The 22,289-nt window shown below is 37.1% G+C and overlaps 1 long non-coding RNA gene across 3 annotated transcripts in view; it reads left to right on the top strand.

Annotated features, from left to right (window-relative positions):
• The window catches only part of LOC123570889 (uncharacterized), a 251,642-nt gene that overhangs the window by 213,354 nt on the left and 15,999 nt on the right, over positions 1–22,289 (top strand). The window contains exons 3-4 of one of the 3 annotated variants that reach the window (XR_012430262.1): positions 17,198–17,323; positions 17,914–18,188. The exons of 1 other annotated variant lie outside the window; for it this stretch is intronic. This is a non-coding gene — a long non-coding RNA (uncharacterized lncRNA). Of the gene's footprint in view, positions 1–17,197; positions 17,324–17,913; positions 18,189–22,289 lie in introns of those variants that run through there. One more of the 3 variants, XR_006695105.2, reaches the window with a different exon arrangement.

Raw genomic sequence — 22,289 nt, 5'->3', positions numbered from 1 at the left:
TTTTATTGTTTTCCCCTCTCTATATGGGTACTTAGCCCTGGCTGCAAATTACAATCAACTGAGGGAGCTTTAAACCTATCAAGGCTTAAGATGGTATTCCGTATGTAAATTGCAAATATATTATGCTTCAATAAAGCATTAAATGAAGAAAAAAATCCAAGGCCTGGGTCCCATCTCAAATCAATGCAAAAGTATACAGTTTACATATTTCAAATATTCTTCCATCCTAGGACACAGCCTTATGAGCCCATCAGGTGATAATAACTGTGTACTGCTGTGATCTCAGGGTTACCCTGAACGAGGTTTACCTTCCCAGAAGGACATGGGGTTGTGCCTTCATCTGGGGTGGGACTTCCTCATTCTCTTACTTAACCACGTGGGTTTTGAGTTAATCATTTTTATTACAATCTGAGCTCTACCACTCACTGGCCTTATGGCCTTGGGAGAGGCATTTAATCTCTCTGAGCATTATTTTCTTCACCTTTCCATGGGAGGTATTTTATGACCCTCTCTACGTATTGAAGCTGAAATGAGATGCTAAGTATAAAACTTTAGTACAGGTCCTGACACTCAGTATTGTAGGTTTTCTTATTAATCATTGAAATCAAATGTTTTAGATTCAGTGAAAAATATAGGATTTCAAAGCAAGGACAGCAAGCTAAGGCTCATCAACTAAGAGTCACAAGTGATTGTCTTAGACCTGTGTGTTAGACCATTTCAACTTTGAAAGTAGCCTCTAGTCAAATATGGGTATGTTTTAATTGTCCAAAATGTGTACCTGTAGTCAAAGTTAGGTAGGAGGGAAGGACATGTGAAAGGAAGATTTCAGAATGTTTTTCATTTACATTTTGGAGGAAGAGAAAGAGTGCACTCATTCCTGGAAATCTCTCTCTTGTGCTCCCCATTGGCCAAGCACATGCGTGTCTCTCTGATATTCTTAAAATATCAAGTTTGTGGGAGTTGGTATCTGGCTCATGGAGCAGACTGTATCCACATGTAGACAGTCACTTAGGTGATGTGATTCCAGGAGCCCCTAGAAGTCCATGAATCTCCACTCTCTTCCTCTATTATCTGTAACATTGTGGGCTATTCTGTCATTGACGTTTATTCTTTGTGTTGAGTCTTCACCTTTTAATGCTCTGTCTTGGTCATACTCATACAAACTAATCATTAGAACATGACCTTATATTAACTACTAAAGTCTGGAATGCTTTTGAATGCTGATTACAGTATACATCTATAATTTGTCAATTTAAAGAAACACAGAGTGCTGATCCCCAGCCCCAGAGTTCCTGATACAGTAGATCTGGGGCAGGGCCTAAGAATTTGCATTCCCAGGTGGTACTGATGAGGCTGGTCAGGGAATGCACTTTGAGAACCACTGCTCTAGGCTATATCTGGACCTTACCATATACAAAAATAAAATAATTTAAGACACAATTATAGTTTTCACAAAGTACAAATACTAAAGCAGTAATTCTCTGAAACATATTAACTCACTCAATATGTATTTTGAACAGGTTGAGTTATCTGCTTTCCTATACACATAAAATGAAAGCTTCAAGTCTGAAGCAAAGTTAATGCTCTGGTGGAAACATACTTTTACAATTGTCTGAGCATCAGTGATGAAGGAGCAGATATATTAAAAAGTAGAAATGGAACTCATAAAGCACAACAGGTGTCAGGGAACTAACGCTGCCAAAAAAAAAAAAAAAAAAAAAAAAAAAATCTGTGCCTCAGCCTCACCCACTATACAGCCAGCTGTTCCCAATTACCAGCAACCTGTAGATACCTACATCAGGGTTACTCAGAAGTGACTCTCAGTAAGGTTTAGAGGTATGTGTGGCAAACAGGGTTCTTCTTTCTGCTAGAAACTTGCATATGCACTTCTACCTGCCTAAATGCTTAAAAAAAAAAAAAGACCAAATTCATGAAACAGAAGCTACTGGAACAATGTTAGTGATCCTAGTTTCCTAGTTTTTGTTTTTCTGTTTGTTTATTTTGAGACAGAGTCTTGCTCTGTCACCCAGGCTGGAGAGTAGTGATGCAATCTTGACTCACTGCAACCTCCACCTCCCAGGTTCAAGCAATTCTCCTGCCTCAGCCTCCCAATTAGCTGAGATTACAGGGGTGCACCACCATGCCTGGCCAATCTTTTTTGTTTTTAATTTTTAGTAGAGACGGGGTTTCACCCTGTTGGCCAGGCTGGTCTCAAACTCCTGACCTCAGGTGATCCACCCGCCTCAGCCTCCCAAAGTCCTGGAATTACAGGCGTGAGCCACTGTGCCCAGCCTCCTAGTTTCTATTATAGATCTACCAAGTGCTGATTGCCTGGGTTTTAAAACTCATTTCTGCACATACACACTGCCCTCCCCAGTTCCCACTCACATACGAATTGTCTTTATTTTAATTTGCCTATCTAGCTAACTCCTAACTGAAGAGATGCTTATATTCAACATGACCATTTTCCCAGCCCTTGCTCCTTCTATGAACCCTTAATCTGATGCAACCTTTAACCTGGTATGATGCAGCTAATTTAACATGCAGCTAATCTGTGCGTGTAGGAATTAGATATATGGTCTACCTATGCCAATGACCACATGCACTTCCCCTAAATTTTAGTAGTAGCCAGATATAGATCAATATATTGCGATATCAAATATTTTAGTAAGTTGCTGAAGTACATTTTTTAAAATACAGAAAAAAACAGAAAAGCATAGAAGCTAAATATATTAATTATTCTTTATCCCATCACTCAGAGGTAACTTCTATCATATCATATACATCTATATGTCTGTGTGTGTGTGTGTGTGTGTGTGTGTGTGTATTTAAGAGACATGCTCTGTGTTTCCCAGGCTGGTCCTGAACTCCTTGGTTTAAGTGATCCTCCCACCTCAGCCTGTTGAGTACCTGGGACTACAGTTGTGCATCACCACCATCTCTTTATCTAAATAAATTATTTGGTATTGTTTATACAACTCTCTAATCTGCATTTTTCTCACTGTGCCTGATTATGTTAGATAGGGTACTCTTTTCTCCCTCCCTTTCCCTAAACATCCCCCTCCTCCAATCCACTCTATGAGGAAATGTCTATTTTCATCCTCCAGGAAGGAGCATTATCACATGGAGCTTCGAACTTGTATTGTATCTGATTTTCAGTGATAACGTTTTGGAAGAAGAATGGATTACTTGAATGGAGGCTGCTTTAAAGCCTCAAGTTGATTGGTACAAATTACCAGTAGTGTCTAAAAATAAACCAACCCCAGTTAGAATGGCAATAATTAAAAAGTCAGGAAACAACAGATGCTGGAGAGGATGTGGAGAAATAGGAACACTTTTACACTGTTGGAGTAGGAGTATAAATTAGTTCAACCATTGTGGAAGACAGTGTGGCAATTCCTCAAGGATCTAGAAACAGAAATACCATTTGACCCAGCGGTCCCATTACTGGGTATATACCCAAAGGATTATAAATCATACTACTACAAAGACACATGCACACGTATGTTTATTGCAGCACTGTTCACAATAGCAAAGACTTGGAACCAACCCAAATGCCCATCGGTAATAGACTGGATAAAGAAAATGTGGCACATATACACCATGGAATACTATGCAGCCATTAAAAGGATGAGTTTATGTCCTTTGCAGGGACATGGGTGAAGCTGGAAACCATCGTTCTCAGCAAACTAACACAAGAACAGAAAACCAAACACTACATGTTCTGACTCATAAATGGAAGTTGAACAACGAGAACACATGGACACAGGGAGGGGAATGTCACATACCACAGCCTGTTGAGGGTTGGGCGGCTAGGGGAGGGAGAGCATGAGGAGAAATACCTAATGTAGATAATGGGTTGATGGGTGCAGCAAACCACCATGGCATGTGTATACCTATGTAACAAACCTGCAGGTTGTGCACATGTATCCCAGAACTTAAAGTATAATCGAAAAAAAATTTTTTTTAAATAAAATAAACCAACCTACAACCCTCTCTCTCTTTTGTCTCTTAAATGACCTCCCCTCAAGCTTCTGACAGGTCTATCCCAGGGGTCTGCCATATTTGCTCCATCCTCTGAATTATTTACAGTCAAGAACTTTGCAAGAGCTAAGTTAGGAGCTGGAGGTCAGAGGCCAGATGCATTGGCCTGTTCTCCATTCTAGCTTTAACTACAATAAAGCTGAAAATGTAAACCCTTTTAGATTCCCTGTGATTATTTTTAATTGACTCAAACCAAAGTGTGGTAAGAGGATGTCTGAGTGTTTGTATTTACTTGGTTCCTGACTCTTGCATGTACTTGTTACCTCCAAGTATTTATATCTATACAACTGCTTTAATAAAAATCATTTCACATATATATCTGATTACCTCTTTGTCATAGAGTATGTTTATACAAATGGTATTACTGAATCAAAAAGTATGAGCATTATAAGGTTTTTGATATGTATTACCAATGTTTTTCTACAAAGTTTTCAATAATTGACCATCCCACCAGTAATATATAAAATTGCTATCTTATTTTATCCTCATCAGCATTGAGTATTATCACTGTTAAATGTGTTAATATTATAAAAGAAAATCATTTTAATATTTTATTTTGATTATTAGCTAACAAACAATTTAACATATTTATTAATCATTTTTATTTATTTGGTTGCTATACACATTTCATAATTTTCACATTGGATGTTTAACAGTAAAGATTTTTAAATTATTTCAAGGAACCATTTTCAGACAAGATATATTTGGTGAAAATGGTGAGATTGGTTACCACACTATTATTTTTCCGTGTACAATCTTCATGGCAGTTAGATTGGGGTGACAGGGCAGCAGTGTCACCAATGGGAACATGAGCAGAAGACATGTATCACTCCTACTGCGAGTCAGTATAAAGCATTGTGAATTCTCCTTGGCTTGCTCTTTCATTCATATAGCAAGAAGTAAAGAACTGTTGAGGTGGCTAAACTGCAATAAAGAAGCCTGAAGTTGCAATATAGAGGTCTAAATTATCAATATGGAAGCTGTCCTAGATTTCCTTCATTGAGGAAGAACCACAAAGAAGAGCCAACTGACTTTCAAAATACAGTGAAGTGAGTGAAAACAAAAATTTTGTGTTAACTCCCTATCTATCACAATTAGTACAACATAGCACAGCCTAACAAAGGGGAAAAGCCAAAAATCAGTTATTCTAAACCGGGGGTGGATTCGGCACCTCACAGGGGATATTGACATTGTATGGAGACCTTTTTTGCTTATCAAAACTGGAAGTATACTAACTGCATCTGATTGGTAGAGACCAGGGATGCTGCTAAGCATCCTGCAATGTATAGGACTACCCCTCAGAGCAAAAATTTATGTGGCTTAAAATGTTGACAGTGTTTAGGTTGGGGCGTGCTTTAAATCTATCATATTTGCAGGAAATATTTTCCCAGTTTACCTTAGACTCTTAAACTTTCTTTATAGAAGGTTTTCTGAAGTCCATAAACATTTTCCGATATAGTTTGTGTGGGGTTAATTTGTTTCCATTGTAAGAACAACATATGGTCACAATAGATTACTTGGGAAATAGAGGACATCCTTGCTAGATGAACCTGCATAATTGGGTGAGAAAAGCTGATCTTTATGACCAAAATGGGGAAAATAAGAAACATCTTTCCTCAGAACTTGAACTAAGAAATAGTTTTAAATAGATGGCATGAATTTCAGACTGAAAAAAAGTCACCTAGGGACGATGCCATTCTTACCAAGAGAAATGGTGCTATGTGGTAGGAAATGAGTAAAGGACATCCTGGGAAACATCATCGACACTTTCAAAGTTGGAAAAAATTGCAGGGGAAAGGGGAAGACTTTGTTAAGCTATTTTTTTTCTCTGAAGACAATTTCATTCAGAGGTTGCTTTAGCCAAGGAGTCTCACCAAATTTAAAGTCTCTGGCAGTGCTCTCACAAAGACCCATGTCCTCATCAGTCATTTAGCATCATCCTGAGGTAGAGAAACACTTCCCGGAATTAGATTCTCCCAACCTACAAGGGCAAGTATTGGAGGTGAGTGCAAGCTACAGGACAGGAAGGAACCACTCCCCAGAGAGCCATTTTTACCTTGCATTTGGAAATAATAGAATAATTGATTAATAAAAAACACGTAGCAAATTGCAAGTTGAAAGCATACAGGATGTGTTCTAGATATGTACTGCTAAGTTACAAATCACCCCATTGTTTTTAGCTTAGAACATTTATTCAGCTCATGAATTTGCAATCTGGGCAGGGTTCACTCAAGAGAGCCTGTCTCTGCTCCACACAGCATTACCTGGGATTGCTCCAAGGCTAGGGGCTGAAATGAGCTGAAGGTTTGCTCACTCCTGTGTCTGGCAGTTGATGCTGGAAATATAGAAACTGTCAGGGACTGAAACAGCAGTGTCCTGGTATCTATCGGCCCTAAGTGACATCTGGGAGCTGTTTAGGTTACAGCTTTCTGGTTTGTTTTCCCCATATCGCCATAATTTCTCGATAGACATGTATAGTTTACGCCCATGCAGTTTTCTGATGCTTTTTCCCCATGCAACTAACTCCCTCCTCTCTCATACTATTCCCTGTAAGTCTTAGCCACCTAGACCTCCCTGTCTCTTCAAATCAGAGAAAGTTTCATGCTCTACCTGTGATTCCTTTCAGTATAGGGGAGGACAGCATATGCCTCCACACAACAGGTCAGGACAATCACAGGGTGCACATTTGTTTTCCTTTTCAGAGACCACAGGCCTGAATTTCCTATTGTGCAATGTCCAAAAATTATACATACATGTCAATGAAAAGAAGTCAAACTCTGTAAAAATTTGCAGAGATTTATTCTAAGCCAAATGTGAGGTCTATGACCCATGACAGCCCCAGGAGGTCCTGAGAACATGTGCTCAAATTGGTGGGGTTACAGCTTTTACACACTTTAGGAAGACAGTAGTTACAGGCAGATACACAAATCAATATATACATGTAAGGTGGGCATTGATTCAGCCCAAAAGGAGGGACATCTTGAAGGTGGGGGAGGGGGCTTCCACATCATAGGTGCATTTAAATATTTCCTGATTGGCAATTGGTTGAAAGGGCTAAGCTCTGCCTCAAGAGTAGAAGTGAGCAGAAAGAAATGATTGTAGATAAGGGGGGTTATGGAAGCCAAGGTCCTTGTTATATAGATGAAGCCCCCAGGTAGTGAGCTTCAGAGAGAATAGATGGTAAATATCTCTTGTCAGATCATGAAAGGTGCCAGACTCTTAGTTAAATCTCTCCTGGATCAGGAAAAGACCTGGAAAGGGAAGGGGATTCTTTACAGAATGTAGATCTTCCCCTCAAGAGACAGTTTCCAGGGCCATTTCAAAATATGTCAAAGAAATGTATTTTGGCAAAATACTTCAATTTATTTCAGGGCCCGTTGTCTGTCTAGAGTCAGGTTGAAATTTGGTAACTTATTGCTACAAAGAGTCTGTCTTTTTTCTTTTTTTCTTTTTTTTTTTTTTGAGATGGAGTTTCACTCTTGTTGCCCAGGCTGGAGTGCAATGGCGCAATCTCGGCTCACAGCAACCTCCACCTCCCACTTCAAGCAATTCTCCCGCCTCAGCTTTCCAAGTAGCTAGGACTATAGGTGCCCGCCACCATGCCTGATTAATTTTTATATTCTTAGTAAAGATGGGGTTTCACCATGTTGGCCAGGCTGGTCTCAAACTCCTGACCTCAGGTGATCCACTCGCCTTGGCCTTCCAAAGTGCTAGGATTACAGGCATGAGCCACCATGCCTGGCCAATTTATTTATTTCAGGGCTCGCTGTCTGTCCTGTGATGCTACACTAGAATCAGGTTGGAATTTGGTATCTTATTGCTACAAAGCGTCTGTTCTGTCAGTCTTAAGATATCTGTTTTAATGTTATTGCTGGACAGTTGTGCCTGAATTACAACGGGAGAAGAGTATAATGAGGCACGTCTAACCCTGCCTTCCCATAATGGCCTGAATTTGTTTTTTCAGGTTTACTTTGGAATCCCCTTGGCCAACAGGAGAGGTCCATTCAGTTGGTTAGGGGGGCTTAGAATTTTATTTTTGGTTTGCATATATATTGATATGATTTGGATCTGTGCCCCCACCCAAATCTCACATCAAATTTTAATCCCCAGTGTTGGAGGTAGGGCCTGGTGGGAGGTGACTGGATCATGGGAGTGGATTTCCCCCTTGATGCTGTTCTCATGATAGTAAGTTCTCATGAGATCTGGTTGTTTAAAAGTGTGTGGCACTCTCTCTCTTTCTCCTGCTGCAGTCAAGTGCCTGCTTCCCCTTCACCTTCCACCATGATTGTAAGTTTCCTAAAGGCTCCCCAGAAGCAGAAGCTACTATGCTTCCTGTATAGCCTGCAGAACTGTGAGCCAATTAAACTTCTTTTCTTTATAAATTGCCCAGTCTCAGGTATTTCTTCATAGCAATGCAAGAACAGACTAATATATATATACACACATATATATACATATATAGACACATATATACATATATACACACACATATATACATATATATATGGAAGCAAGGAAAGTCTAGTGCCTCTTCCTGTATCATGGCCTGGAGCATCAATTATATATTGATTATAAATGTTTAAGCTAATGGGTACATCAGGTCCACTCTACTATTATCTCTACTGTGATATATGATTATTTCCCTGTAGCCAAAAGAAACAACCTAAAAGAGCTGGTAGATGAGATTTCTAACCAAGTTGCCATTCCCATTTTAGAAGAACAAAAAGACAATTTCAATATCTGGTATTCAAATCTACAGAGGATAACCACCATAAATTTCCTGTCTGAAAACTGATGCTCCAAAAATAAGCAATCCAATAATTTGAACATAAAATTGTACTTAAACATAAAACTAGAAGTCACAGTGATAGCTATTCGAAATATGTAAAAGAGTGATGAATAGAATTTTTAAAGGTCACATTAGCAAAAATTTGTTGAGGCTCTAAGTAAAGATTAAAAAAGCTTTCAAATATAAATAATTCTTCAGACATCCAGGAAGAAAAATCAAGTCACCTATCAAGGGGGAAACGTAGACAAGCCTCAGAGTCTCCACATGAGTAGCTAATGTCAGAGGGCAATGGCACACTACGAGTTCTGAGGATCAAGCCCAGGATACCCAGACACATTGTTGTTTAAAAAGATCAGTAACAAGAAGACATTTTTAAACATTAAAGAAGTCAGCTTCTCAAGACACTTTTTGAAAAACTACTCCACATAAAAGATCAGGAAACCAAAAGATGAAACAAAATAAAATAATTGAGGAGTGGAATAACTGTGATAAAAAGGACTGATGGGAAACGTTGAAGCTAAATATGCAACCAAGCTTAAAAGACCAGAGTAATTACTATACACACACATATACACACATATACAAACACACACATATACACATGAACATATATACACATACACACTCATGCATACTTGAACATATTTTCATATATATGTATATATACATATCCATTAAGTGTCATATAGGACGGTGACTTCTTAACTTGGATGCTAATATGTGTGTAAGATAAAAGTCATATTAATGCAAAAATTACCCTCAAAAATCCTTTAAACCTCTAAGAGAGTTCAACACACATGGTTTGGTGTCTGCAACCTTATATATTAAATATTTTAAAGACTAACACTGCCTTGAAAATTACTCCTTTAACAAAAGGAAGGAACTAAAGGAAATTTGTATGCAGATAACTGGGTATGCAAACAATTCTGCCTTTAAGCTACTTATCAAATACTTATTGTGAATAAGGAATTGGTAGAGAATTCAAAAACATTTCTGTTCTTCTGCAGGGTTGATTCCATTCTGTTTTAGTATTATACATGTATTCACTATGCAGCTCTCCAGAAATTCAAAAAAAAAAAAAAATCCAGTGGTGAATGGAAAAGTGATAGAAAATTCTAAAGAGTTCTCCCTTGCTTACAGAATTTACTCTAATTTGTTTAAATATCAAGCATCTATAAACATAATAAATGTTAATAAATGTATTTGTGATTGTAAAGATTAAAGGTTAACTTGTAAAATCAGTGTGTAACTTAAAAGATTCTACTGTAAATCTTAGCAAAGTTAAAATATATGCACAATTTTAAAAAATGGAGTAAATTTTTAAAAATAAGTACTTTATCTTTTATAGTAGAGAGTAAACAAATACCATCTAAAATTGGAAGTTAGCTTTTGAAAATGGTACAATGAATGAAAATCCTTTCATTTATGTAACAACCTTTTCTCTCAGTTTCAAATGGATATTTCAGGAACTAGTACATGTTATATTGAAGAATACAGATAGGTTCAGTTTCACTCCATTTTCTTTATCATCAATAAAATAAATCCAATCAAATTTTTGTATTTTATTTAAATTAGAATGTACAATATAACCCAGTTTTTCTATAATTATTTCTATCTCCCTACCTGTTTTTCTAACTCTATGCTTGTATAAAAGATGTCTCTGAAAATACTAACACTGATGATTTTTGGTGACAATTTGAATGAATTCAATTTTTAAAAATTATTAGTTTCTATATTGCTATAACAACATCAAAACTAAAAAAAAACAAAAACAAAAACAAAAAACAAAAAACAAAAACTCTCTAAGCAAGTGACAGAAGTGCCAGTGTCCTATCCCCTCCATTGCCCTCGTTCACCATTTCTATACCAACTGCTACTTTTAGGTGTCAAAAAAGAAAAGCCTCTCTTCTCTTTCAACAACAAAAAGAATCTTTCCTCCACATAAACACCTTCTCATAGATATACATAGAGGTCTAGTTCAGTACTAGCTATCAGTTTATAAGCATTTTATCCCAAAGAACCCTGTTACAGCTCTGTCTTCATAAATGTATTTGATATTTTGACAAAATCCAATAATAAAATGACTAAAAACAGACATCTTCCCACACCAGACTACACCAGTTCAGTGATATAATTCAGAGTGATGGCTTGCTCAATTGCAGATTAATATAGTATATTCATGAATGAACAGCTAATTCTTCCTCAAAGTTACAGTTTTTATTTTGTTGCCTAAAACCGATGCTTTTTAACAGTGATAGTTTGTAACTTTTTAAGTTTCATTTTTCTTGGCTTTGTCATTTTGATGACCATTAAAAGCACACATTAGCGATGTCTATTATATGACGCATGTCTTCTTTAAGGAGAATTTCTTTTTATAATTAACTCCTCAGCCACTGACTGGTCTGTCAGGATTCTTCTGATTTGGTCTTCAAAACCTGGCTTTAACTTTGGAACATAAGGTTAACATAGTGAGAAACATTTAAAATAACTAAAGAGTAAAGCTCCATTGTTTTGAATTTTAGACTACCCTTAAAGGATACATTTTTTTATCCTCCTCACCCCTTAAGTACAAATGAAACACTTTGTTTTCCTATCTTTTACTGGAGACGGAAGTGTAGATTTCCTTGTCAACACTTGCCGTGATTGGTAAATGCTGAACAAGGTAGTTGGCACGGAGAATTTCTGTGGCAAAAATGAAAATAAAGTCACCATAGACCTTGTGGATTTAACCCTAACATTGGCTTTGCTTTTTGACACTGCAATCAAACATAACCTAATATTTCTATGTGGTATGTGTATGCATCGCTCACCACAAGATCAGTGTGCTGGGGCTTAAAAGGAAAACATTTATGAAAATATAGCACACATGTAGGACACATATACACACAAAGTGTTGAAAATTTGGTGGTAAGAGTTATATTAGACCACATCTACGATGACAGGTATAGCTCCACATTCCATGGTTTACCAGAATGTTGAACTATAGAAAGTCTAAAAAGGAAGTTGACCAAATTGAGGGAGATCTAGAAACTATGCTAGGAAAAGAAAGAGGAGGATGGAAAATGTCCACCTTGAGTAAGAAGAGCCTCAGGAAAACCAGGATAAGCTGGCATGTGGAATACTTTAAGGGAAAACCTTAACCAATAAGTTACTATTTTAGGAAGGTAGATTTCAAGTCAGTAGAGGAAACAACTATCAATGCTAATATTAGAACAAAGTGGTTGGGAGGGGTTGTTTGTTTTGAGATGGCGTTTCGCTCTCATTGCCCAGGCTGGAATGCAATGGCACAATCTCAGCTCACTGCAACCTCCACCTCCAGGGTTCAAGCGAGTCTCCTGCCTCAGCCTCCTGAGTAGTTGGGGTTACGGGCACCACACCTGGCTAATTTTTTTTTTTTTTTAGTACAGACAGGGTTTCACACTTTTGCCCAGGCTAGTCTCGAACTCCTGACCTCAGGTGATCCGCCCGCCTTGGCCTCCCAAAGTGCTGGGATTACAGGCAAGAGCCACCACACTGGGCCAAAATAAAGTTTTATGTTAAAAAAAGAAAATTCCCATCTTTGAACTGCTTTAAAAGGAAGTCAAAGTGACCTATCAAGCTCTCAGAAATGTAGCACGAATGATGATTAAAGTGAACAGAAATTCTTTCTATATGTCCCAATTATTTTACATTCTAAGAATTTCATCACTTGGTTAATAAGGAGAGAGAAATCCAGTTTTCAAAAGCGTAATGAAAGAGTTGGCTTTCAGAGAATTGTCCAATTATGAACAGGGAATGCTGAAGCTGGAATCCAGATCTTCTAACTGTAAATATGTTCTACCTGTCTAAGTTTTTTTACAAAACTGTTCAGATAAATAATACTCATTAGTAATATAATATTAAAATATTTAAAATCATGGTCATGGGAATACAAAGAAGAGTTCTTAATCCTTAATCTGCCTCCCTGTATCTTAATATTGCATCACTCAACTTTAACTAATATGGCTTTTGAAGATTTCACTAAATCTGTTCTTCCTGAGTGAAATACTTTCTGAATTTATCTCATAGGTAGAGGGCACTTATATTTTAAAATGTCCACTAATAGACCATTTAGATTATATAAAGGCAGGCACAGTCCACTGGAATGTAAACTTCGTAAGTGCAGGCATTCATTCATTCATTCATTCATTCATTCATTCATTTGAGATGGAGCCTCGCTCTGTCACCCAGACTGGAGTGCAGTGGCACGATCTATGCTCACTGCAACCTCTGCCTCTCGGGTTCAAGCGATTCTCTTGTCTCAACCTCCCGAGTGGCTGGGATTATAAGTGCACACTACCACGCCCGGCTAATTTTTGTATTTTTAGTAGGGACAGGGTTTCACCATGTTGGCCAGGCTGGTCTCAAACTCCTGACCTCAGGTGATCCGCCTGCCTCGGCCTCCCAAAGTCGTGGGATTACAGGCATGAGCTACCGCACACGGCCAAGAGCAGGCATTTTCATCTGTTTCTCTGAGCCTAAGGGCCTAGAACACAGCCCAACACATGGCAGGTACTCAATAAACATTTATTGAGTCAATCATTGAGTGAATGGAGATTAAGGCAAAATGAAAAAAGTATGTTTTTAGTTGTCTCCTGGCTTATTCAGAGGAAAGGGATAACGGCTTTAACCTCAGAGAAGACAGAAGATAAGAGACGGCGCTTATGGCAGGAAGGAAGAGAGGGTATGATCCGGAGAAAGGACTGGATAGAGGATGGCAGCTTCAGGAAGCAAGATGACAAGAGAGGATAAGAAATCTAATTCAAAGCTCCTACACTTCTTTGAATGAATCTAAGACATAAAGTGATAACTGAACTATAAAGGCATTTTAAAACTAGAATTATAAAAGTGAATGGATTTCTAATGGTATCTGGTAATAGAAGTTTAGAATTTAAAATGCATTAGCAAAATCTTAAAAAAACTACATTGTTTGCTTGAAAAGATTTTCTTGGAAATTTGTTTCCTTCTAAAAAGAAAAATGGGATGGTTAGTCAGTAGAGCTAGGGCATTTATAACAATGTCCTTTATATCTTACCATTGATTTGTTTTCATTAGGTAAGTAGATTGTTTTCTAAAGCCTTTTTTCCCCTTTTGCTCTTGGCCTTAATAAAATTGGTGGTTCTGGCACAGTCATTAATTCCATAGTTGTAAAATTCCCTTAGAGAAACATGGTAACTTCAGTTTATTGAAAATACTAGGAGAAGGGTAGTTTATTAGGTATTTGGATGACTGGATGTTGAGAAATATATCATTTATCATTTAAAATATCCTTGGTACAAGGGCACTGCTAAGTATATGCATATAAAATACTGAACATCTGGATTAAAACAGAAATGGCAATGAGATGTGATGTCTTCATTATGCCAGACAACTAGATATGTGGAGACATATGGCAGAGTGAGTTTTTACATTTTATTGGCATGTTTATAGATCCACAGAAAGAGCCTAGAAGGAATCCATCCAATTCTAGAAGCTAAGTGTTTTTTTCTTCCATTTTAGATATTAGGAACAATTAGGAAAATCATCCCATACCACAACTGTATGAGATTCAGTCAGTAACAGACAAAAGGATGTCTAAACAGCCAAATCTTAAATAGGATAGTAATACTGATGGCCAAGTTGGATCTATCAATACCTATGCAATTTATCATAAATGTCCTCCAAAATATCAAATCTAAGAATTATATTAGTACAAATTTAAAGCTGGGAAGGATTTTGGAGATTATCTTGCCTGATCCATCAACTTTAGTGAAGAGAAAATCAAAATGATGATAGTAACACACATTCCTGTCTTCGAGGGGTTATCAGCTTAATGAAAAGATAACCCCTCAACAGGAAATTACAATATAGGGTAATGGAGGGCAAATGGATACAAAAACTGAGTATTATAGGGTTACATAAAAATGATATTATCTCTTGCTTTGAGGGCTGAGGATCAAAAATAACCTCCCAGAACAGATAACTCTGAAGCTAAATCAATAAAGAAAGAGTAAGAGTTATGCAGGTCAAGCAGAGAAAAGGCATTACAGGAATGGAAATAGAAATAGAACAGAAATAGAAATAGAAATCCCTTAAGGAAAGAAAAGCCATGTTGTATTGAGGGAGCTGCAAGCAGTCCATTTGAGTTGGTTGGCACACAGAAATGGCAGTAAGACAGAGGCTTCTGGGTGTCAGGATAAGAAATAAACTCTACAACTACACTTAATACGTTTATGTATGTATATGTGTTTATGTATGTATACATGCATATGAGTGGATGTGTGAATCAAAATTCAATGGCATAATACTTAGCCACTTACAGGCAATGCACTCTATTTTCTATTCTTATTGTAATTTATTTAAAAATATTGGTAAACGCTCACTAACATAAAGGACATGATCCACTAAAGTGCTATGATCTGCTGTTTGAAAGACACTCATGAAAGTTGAAGGACAGTAAGGTCATGATAAACTATGGATATCAGACATTATGCATTGGAGAATAGAGAGTCATGGAAGAATTTTGAGCAGGGGAGTGAAGTGATGCCACTTGCATATAGAAAGATCATCTAAATCACTCCAAAAAGGCCTGGAAAGGCTTTCATGAAGGAGGTCAATTTGAGAAGTTTCTAGAGGTAATTTAAACCATTGATAGTGGTGCCAGAATTAAGATATATGTTTTGAGGATGATGAAATGCAATTAAGAAGTTATAATTAATTGGACTTCATTATTATTTGGAAGAGGGTAAATCAGGGGGAAACGTGGTGAGATTTTGGAGTCTGTCATAGGAAGTATGTGGATAGTAATACCATTCACTGAAGGAAAAATAGGAAGAATTTTTCCTATTTTTAATAGGAAGGGCTGAGAATAATGATTCAGTTTGGGCATTCTGAGTTTCAGGTATCTGTTGGATATCTAAACAGAGATATCAAGCTAAATGGTAAATACAGATGCTCCTCAGCTTACGATAGGGTTGCATTCTGATCAACCCAATTGTAAGTTGAAAATATCTAAGTGGAAAATGCATTTAATACACCTAACCTACTGAACATCATAGCCTAGCCTACCTTTGAGGTGCCCAGAGCACTTTCATTAGCCTATAATTAAGCAAAATCATCTGGGAACACAGTACACTGTAGAGTATCAGTCGTTTACCCTCATGATCACATAGCTGAGTAGGAGCTGTGGTTCAGTACCACTGCTCAGCATCTTGAGAGAGTATAGCACACTTTCTACTGAATGTGTGTGATTTTCACACCACCCTAATACCAAAAAATCTTAAGTTGAGCTATCGTAAATTGAGGACTGTCTGATATGATTCCAGAGAGCAAATGACAGTTGTGGCTGGACAGATTTACAAGCTAGTAGTGTACATGAAATAACTGAAGCCACCGTTTAAAAACCCATTTATGGATTGTGAATATTTGCAATAATATTTTCTGACCCTCTAAATGCATAAACCAATATTATAACATGTGTGAGGTACATTATTATCATGCCCATGTACAGATCAGGAAACAGGCCCAGAGACTTTAAATACTTTTTAAAGCTTAGTTTTGCCAGAATGCAAGACAGAAGCCCAAATTTTTTTATGATGCCCCTTTTGTTTTTTTTCCCCAGTCTACTGGGTTGTTCCTCTTCATCATGCCATCTGCTTTAGCTCAAGTAAGAATAAATACATCTCTTCTTGTCCAAATAATACCTAGTTTATCTGCATTTATAAGTCATTAATTATTAGGTTGTTTGTTTTGCTCTGTTTTGTTTTTTGTGTGCAGGGTTTTGATGAATCATCCTTCATAATTCATAGAACATCATCATCATTCATTCCTGGAAGGCCAGTCTCTTATGTATTTATTCTCTTTTATCCTCATTCAATATTTTTATGTCCTGCTATTGACTACCTTTCTAATATGTTAGATATTCATCCTGTTATTTATGTTGTTAAAGCAAACTAAATATGACCTGAGAAGGACTCCATACTTCTCTATTTGAGTCCTTGTGGACGAACCGAAACCTAACTTAATAGGTAGACAAGATTGAGAACCTAACTTGGGAGTGTGCATCTGTAACAGTGGCCAGGCCTTGGCCAATCCCACTAGACATACGTCAACCACTCATATACTGTCGAGTGTTCAAACTTTGTTCAAATAAGGCAAATGCTGAACTGTAACCAGTCCAGTTGTTTCTGTACCTCACTTCCGATTTCTGTAGGTAACTTCCCTTTTTAGTCTATAAATCTTCCTCTACCACATGGCTGCACTGGAGTCTCTCTGAATCTCCTGTGATTCTTAGGGCTGCCTGATTCACAAATCATTCATTGCTCAATTAAACTCCTTTAAATTTAACTCGGCTAAATTTTTTAACAGACGGTGTCAGAAGCGGGGTCCAAAGTAGACCCTCTAACGAACCCCAGGAGTACTGAGTGAACAAACAAGGTACCTGCAGAACCCACTTGTGTCCATTGATCTCTCAAGAGCAGTTGGAGATCATGGGTAAGTTCTCTCTTGGATTTTGGAGCTCCACGGATTGGTGTTTTGAATTCTACAAGTTTCTTTGAGCAAACTTCCAATAGAAACTGGGTTTGGAAGTCATGACAGAAACTGCGCTGGGTCCAGGAATGGATTTTATCTGGTAATTAGCTGACTTGGATCCAGTTAGAGGCCTCTTACATCTGACTCGGTCAGAAAGCAACTGGTAGTAAATGGTAATATTGCAGGGGTTGTAAAATTTGGCTTTTAAAAATTCGAGGGGATTTTTGTGTTCTCCCCCTTTGTTTCATTTTTCTTTTACAAACTTAGGTAAGAAAAATCATTGGCTAAGTTAAGGTAATACGCTCTATAACAGATCTACTGTAAAGGCTATAGTTACACATCAGACTTTAAGTTCTCTTGTAAAAGTTATGTTAAATAATAGAATTGACTAAACAGAAAAGTATCTGTACAACTACTGACCCTTGTGGCCTATGGAAAAATACATCAAATGTAGATTATAAAAATTCAGTTATAGGTGATTAATGAAAAGACCACTTAGTTAAGTGAAAAGACTCCTCATGTAACTCATTCCTTGATCTATTTGATTTTAGGTGGTTTGGTTTTTGAGGACCCTGAGTGAAGAACATACTCCAAACACTTGGTATTATCCTCCTGACAGTCATAATAATAGTCTCCCTGGTACACCACATTCTCTCAAAGGTTTTAAATGTTTACATTTAAACAAACATTTACATTTAAATTTACATTTTCATTTACATTTTTTAAAAAATCAAAGGTTTTAAAGGTTTTAAACACAGCCATCTCTAGAATGTCAAATGGTCTCTCTTCAACTGGAATGACAAAAACCGAAAAAAAATAAATACAACCATGAGGACATCATAACCTATGAATGACGTACTGAGGCCAAAAACCCAAAATGATGGTAACTAAGAGTGACACTAAGGCCCTAAGTTTTAGTCACACTCTCACCTAAATGAAAACTTGGCCAAAAAGGAAGCACCTTTTTAGACAAAATTATGGAAGGCCATTATTTTGGACTGAGCTCATACACCAGACCCCAACAAACTAAACTAAACCAAAATGGAGTCACTTATACTAAATGTAACATAATCAAACTAAGACTTTAAAGAAACATATAGATCCTAAAACAGACCAAGTTTTGTTTTTCTCCTGTAAACAGAATGTTTCAACATAAGGAACTACCCTCTACTCAGTCCTTCTTCCTACCCTTACAAAACTCACTGTTCTACTGTTCCCCAAGGGGTTTCAAGACCAAATAAATACATATAGGATGGTAACAATGACATCAATGACTAAAGTTTTGGCCAATCTCTCAAAATTGAGAAAATGACCAAAAAGGGGGAATTGTTAAAACAAACTAAATATGGTCTAAGAAGGACTCCTATATTTGCATAGAACTATAGAAGTACTACTATATTTGAGTCCTTGTGGATGAACTACAACCTGACTTAATAGGTAGACAAGATTGAAAACCTAACTTGAGAGTGTGCACCTGTAACAGTGACTGGGTCTTGGCCAATTCCAACAGCCATACATTAACTTCTCATACACTGTCAAGTGTTGAAAGTGTGTTCAAATGAGACAAACACTGAACTGTAACCAATCCAGTTGTTTCTGTACCTCACTTCTGATTTCCGTGCCTCACTTCTCTTTTTTTGTCTATAAATCTTCTTCCACTACGTGTCTGCACTACAGCCTCCCTGAATCTACTATGATTCTGGGGCCTGCCCATTCATTGCTCAATTAAACTCCTTTAAATTGAATTCGGCTGAATTTTTTACCTTAACAATGTGTACTGTGTTATAAGCGTCCATTTCAGTTTGTTTTCTTATTGTCTTAACTCAGCACTATTGTTTTTAACAGCTATTCATAACTATGTAGACATATCTAGTCTGTTCTTTCCAACTACTCCATAGCAATCCAAGGTATCTATCAACCACATTTTGTTTATCACTTCCCTCTGAGGTTGGTATCTAGTTGTCTCTAACTTTTTGTTACTGACAACAACCCTGTGGCAAATTTCCATGTAAATATTTTCTTAATAGACCTCTATGAGAATCATCTGAGCTATATACCCCAAATAGAAATGCAAGCTCATAGGATATGCATGCACTTAATTTCATTAAGTGTTATCAGACGTTTTTTCAGAATGGCTATTAACAGTGTGCTCTCCAAATCACGTTTGTATGTTAGTTTTATTGAAGAAGTTCTTCCCATTCCTAGGTCTCCAAAATACTGCTCTACTTTTCTTCTATTAATTTTATGGTTTTACCTCTCATATTTAGACCTTAACCCACATTAATTACATATACCTATATATATAATCGATTATATAAATTACATGTGGTGACTATTTATAGTTTTTAACAGCTTTATTGAGGTATGATACTGATATAGGGAAAAACTGCATGTTTAATATATACAAGCTGGTGAGCATGAACATATGCCTATATATAATGTCTTATATAAAATAAATTTTAGTAATGTAATTTACTACCCAATCCATATTTTCTCCATTAGTTTTCAGTGTCATTGTTATCAAATATTAATTTTCTGTATCAACATACTCTATCTTCTCTAAAGCATGACTCTCCAGCCTTGGAAAGAATCATCTAGTAGGTTTTTATTTAATTCAATCAGCTTATCTCAAGCTTTTATAAATGTACATTTTTCTTATTGCAGTCCTTCTATGGAAGCAGTGAATCCCTTGATTTTAAGTAATGTTAAATGGGATTCAACCCAGTTGTGCCACACCTCTTTGAACATTTGAATTTGGCAAAAGCCTCTAAAACTGGTAGATACAACACACCTGAGAAATAACATTGCAAAGAAGTGTGAGAGCTTACACACAGCTTTGGGTTACAATAACCCCAATTGTTCCACTGATTCAAGAAATGATTTCAGGGCAGTTATTTTCGTCCTTCCTGGGTAAAATAAATATTATACCTGCCACCTGCGTACTTTGAAGAAAGTTTCAGATTCACTGACTGGTATTTATGGGATAATAATGTGAGACATTTACTGATACAAAATCTCTGTATTTCCAATTTATAAATTTAGATATTCTGAACAATTAGTAAAGATGTCTGATGACCCTTCTTTCCTTCTAAACCAAATCTGAATAAACACATAAATTATTTTTTGTACAATTTGTTACTCAATGTTATCTTTATAATAAAGGTCTCCCTATCTCTCCAAAATAGTTTTAAAAATTCTAATTTAGGTCGGGCACGGTGGCTCATGCCTGTAATCCCAGCACTTTGGGAGGCCAAAGCAGATAGATAACAAGGTCAGGAGTTCAAGACCAGCCTGGCCAAGATGGTGAAACCCCATCTCTACTAAAAAGAAAAGAAAAGGCCGGGCGTGGGGGTTCACACTTGCAATCCCAGCACTTTGGGAGGCCGAGGCGGGCGGATCACAAGGTCAGGAGATTGAGGCCATCCTGGCTAACACGGTGAAACCCCGTCGCTACTAAAAAATACAAAAAAGTAGCCAGGCGTGGTGGCGGGGGCCTGAGGCAGGAGAATGGTGTGAACCTAGGAGGTGGAGCTTGCAGTGAGCCAAGATCATGCCACTGCACTCCAGCCTGGGCAACAGAGTGAGACTCTGTCTCAAAATAAATAAATAAATAAATATATATATATTAGCCGGGCAGGGTCGTGTGCACCTGTAATCCCAGCTACTCGGGAGGCTGAGACAGGAGAATCGCTTGAACTTGGGAGGCGAAGGTTGTAGTGAGCCGAGATTGTGCCACTGCACTCCAGCCTGGGTGGCAGAGTGAGACTCTGTCTCAAAAAAAAAGAAAAAAAAAATTCTAATTTAACTAACAAGTTGTCCCTAAAATATGAACAACCTTTAAAAACAAAGTCTTAAATATCATGCTATTAACAGATTCACTGTCCTAAAACTCTCTTCTGGACAAACAGGAAACACAGAATCTTCCTTTTCTCCTCCTCTCACACCACCAGCAATCCCATTAGTTGCTAGTTCTCCTTAGCATCTCTGTTTACTAGTATAATGGCTGTTAATTCACAAACACTTGCAGAAGCCTATGCAAATTTATTCCAGATGAGGGCGGCCAGTAGCTACTTCTAATACTTCTGTTCTCTGTTATCGTGCAGCCTACCTCAGCTCTAAGTAACAATTTGAACTTTACATTTGCCAAATGATGCTAGAAACATCTGTTGACTGATTCCCCCTAATATAGCTCTGGGTATCTAACCTTCATCACCCCTATTCCAAAAGGTCAGACCATTTTAGCCTCTACTAATTGCCATGGTATCTCTCCCTATAAGCATCGTTAAGACAAATTGTCCCTTCCTCTGCTCTTTATCATCATTCTTTGAGTAATTTTCATCCAATTTTTTAAACTTTTAAAGTGACTGACAGTATTCATTTGAAGAACAGTCTCACCTCTTCTTTATTTCTTAATACTTCAGTTTTAGGAAAGCAAATGTGAAAGAACACGAGCTGATGAATTTCTCACTTCTTGTACCTTTTTACAAACATTTATGCATTATTTTTCTTAGAGAAACTATTATATGGTAATTAATTCAAAACCATTCTCATTTTCTCTATTTCACATTATTAGAACAGTCTTAATATCTCCCCAATCCAACCTTCAAATCTATCAAAATATTTGTAAGTTATTATTAATATAATAAGAGTTATCTTCCTCTGAGTGATTTCTTTCCTTGTCACAATTCCTTTGAAAGCATTATTTGAAGAGTTTTTCATTTCCATCCTTTTCATGGTGAATGTGTTTTGGTTTCCTTAAGCACTGCTATGTATGAAAGCTACAGCACATCAAAATGCTGAAACAGAGTAAACACACACAAAAAAAAACCAGCATAGGAAAAGCAAAAAATCACATCTGCTTTTCAGCATTGTGAACAAATTCACTCATCTTCAGAAGACATGGTTTTGAGCAGATAAGAATTAAAGG

Source organism: Macaca fascicularis, chromosome X (assembly GCF_037993035.2).
Source record: "Macaca fascicularis isolate 582-1 chromosome X, T2T-MFA8v1.1".
In the NCBI taxonomy this organism is placed as follows: Eukaryota; Metazoa; Chordata; class Mammalia; order Primates; family Cercopithecidae; genus Macaca; species Macaca fascicularis.
The sequence above is the reverse complement of the archived record's forward strand: the minus strand, read 5'-3'. Positions and strand labels throughout refer to the sequence as shown.